Source organism: Sturnira hondurensis, unplaced genomic scaffold (genome assembly GCF_014824575.4).
Source record: "Sturnira hondurensis isolate 20B ecotype Veracruz unplaced genomic scaffold, ASM1482457v3 Scaffold0006413, whole genome shotgun sequence".
NCBI classification, from domain to species: Eukaryota; Metazoa; Chordata; class Mammalia; order Chiroptera; family Phyllostomidae; genus Sturnira; species Sturnira hondurensis.
In genome coordinates, this window is record NW_028079044.1 from 58934318 (window position 1) to 58937385 (window position 3068).

The window sequence follows — 3068 nt, forward strand, 5'->3', positions numbered from 1 at the left end:
CTTCTCCCGCAGTTGTCCCCAAGCTGCCAACTGTCTGGGGCTGTGCTGGCTGGGTGTTCTCTCTGACTACACTGTGCTCCTACTTCATCTGGCCCCAGCCCCTTCCACGGCGCTTTCATTTGGACCAGCTTTCTGAGAAGTGGCGGGGACATTCCCCGAGGTCCTATGTGAGAGAAGGGAGGCCCTGGGCAGGTTCCTGGTGGCCATGAGTAGCAAAAAGGCAACGGAAATGAATTTGCGGAGGAATAGTTCTCCGAGCGCTTTTATTTTGGAAGGATCTTTGTGGGGATGCTCCAGGGGAAATGAGGCAGGTTCACAACGGAACCTGGGTCTGTCTTCCCCGGTGGCTTCCTGAGTAATCGTCAGGGAAAATCATTCCATCAGCAATGTTTTTCTTTGTAGGGCCTATGGTGCAGACCCTACGTCTTGGAGAATCTCAGAAACGAGAGGGGTCTGGCTCATCGGCCACCATAGCGGCAGGTGGGGGTGGGGGGGGTCCCCGTGCCACTTACAGGGTCTCCTCCGCAGCCTGGCGGGCCTTCCTCTCAGCTTCTAAGTTCTTGCCTGCGGTTCCGCCTGGTCAGCCCTTTTCGCCCTGACAGTGAGCCCTCTTTTACTCAGTGACAGCCCTGCGGCTCCAGTTTTCCCGGCTCCTCTTCCCGTGTCCTCCGTCACTTCTGTAGGAGTCCGGACTGATACAGGTCGTTTCAAAGTTTCCGTTTTTATCCTTTTCTGGTAGACACACTGTTTCAGTCATGATAAGACGGCTTTCTTTATTTCTAGGGATTTGTTATTTTTTGTTTTAAAGCTTGAAGGCCACAGTTACTGTGTTTTACAGTTATGAAGTGAATCCTTGTTTCTTTTGGTTAGTGCTTGCGTGTAACGTTCCCCCTTTCACTACTGAACCACCTGTATCAGGGGTGTCAAACTCATTCTCACTGGGGGCCCCAGCAGCCTTTGCAGGTGCCTTCGAATGTAATTTTAGGACTGTATAAATGTAACTACTCCTTAACTAGGGGCAAGAAGCTCTGCATTTGAAGGCAGCTCCCTTTGAAGGCAACCACAAGGCTGATGTGGCCCCCCTGTGAAAATGAGTTCGGTACCCTTATTTTTAAAGCTTTTTTCGGTAACTGTCATGTAGTTGGGTTCTGTCTGTTCTTGTCCCTGGGACGTTGTCTTCCTGGGGTTCCAAGCGGAAGCTGGGGGTGACCAGGGCCCTTCTCCCGGAGACTCTGCGATCTCTGTGCAGCTCCTTGGCGGGCCACCTCCAGCTTTGGGACAAGAAACAGTAAAGTGCCCAGTGCTGTGTCACCTCCCCTGGCTTCCCTGTTTCCCAGCTTGTAAGCCCCTAAAATTCGTGTTTCCTTAGTGGCCTTTTATGACCTTCACAAGACTTAAAAAAAAAAGCTGTTTCTAGCTTTTCTAACTGTCTTAGGAGGCTCATTGTTCTGAAGCAAGTTAATCTTCCATTGTTAGCAGCGGGAATCTGGAAATATTCAGCCAGAAAAAAAATTGGTCTCTTTCAGAAACTAGTAGACCTGAGCATTTGCGCTGAACACGACAGAGCAGGAAGGAAGCACAGGGTAAGCACACGAAGCTCTTTGGACCCACGCGAGGAGCCCAGAGCGTGGCCACGAACACCTGATATGACTGAGAACCGATGAAGAACGGGAGTCAGACTCATGGGCTGCGAATGGTGTGCAGTGTGGGGAATCGGGCAGCCGTGTGGTCTCCTGGGAAGGACACCAGGCTATTCTGCTCGCCACTCCTGCATCCAGGCCTGGAAAAACTTAGAAAACATGACGATAGCCAGAAGCCCTCTGACGCTAGGGAACAGGCAAGGGAATGCTGCTAAGGGAAACCAGATTAAACTCGTCAGTAGTCAATTAAAACATTTAAAACTGTATAGATGGTGTAGCTTGGTGGCTGTATTTATTTGCACACTGTTTTCTATCTCACATTTGTATTTAAGTGTGTAGATAATTTTCAGTTACTGTACTCTAGGGCCTGACCCAGAAAACCTTAGTGGTCCGAATGGAGGGAACTCAGCAGATGTCATGGGGAGTCGATGCGCTATTTCTACAGCTTACTGGCCGGCAGCACGAGGAAATGATCTCCTAATCTGTGAGGTCTCTTCCCCTTTGGAAAGCATCGTCTTTCAGTGGAAAGTACTGGAAACGAGACATAGCATTTTAGGACAGGTTGACCAGCTCTCTGGGCCTGGCCTTGCCACTGGTGACAAACTGGTGACGAGCCATGGGAGTGATGGAAGTAGACAAGCACTGGACCCCGAGGACCTGGGTCAGAATCCTGCTTCACCAGATGCTGACACCGGTGGAATCCCAGCTGCGACCTGTGGAAGTGCTGTGGGTGGAAATCAGCTCTTTCACCAGATTGCAAGGACAGTGTTCCAAGAACCCACACACAAGAGACTGTGGTGTGGCAAGATGATTTATTTGGGCGGAAATCTGCCTCTGGGTGTCCAATGTCCCATCTCCCTCCGTTTGCCATGAAACAAGTCCAACTGTGTGCTCAGCAAACAAAAGCCAGCATCCTGAGTCTATGCTTCCTGTTGAAGCTCAGTCCTTCAGAGCCTGTGCCACCTGCTGTGGGCCTCGGTAGCTGCTGAACTGCACACTTTTCCCATGGGAAGAGTGAAGATCCAAGAGGCTGAGGAACTTTTAGTAAGTGGTGAAGCTAAGATTCACAGCCCAGCTCTTGAACTCTGGGGCCCTGGGGGAAAGAGCCATGCAAATGCATGGGGTGGGTATGTTACCAGGTGTGTGTGTGGGGGGGGGGGGGGGAGGTAGGGGGAGAGAGAGAGAAAGAGAGAGAGAGAGAGCGAGCGAGAGCGCACTTTTTCTTTGTTCCTCTGTGATTATATGGGTTTGGGACAGACCAAGTGCTTTCTCAAAATAGCCAATCAACTTCTCAGGATTTTGTGGGCTTTTGATAGGTCCATCTCCCAACCAATCCCGTCTTTCCCCAGAATAGAATGACAGGTCAGACTGACAGGCCTCTCTCNCTGTTGAAGCTCAGTCCTTCAGAGCCCGAGCCACCTGCTGTGG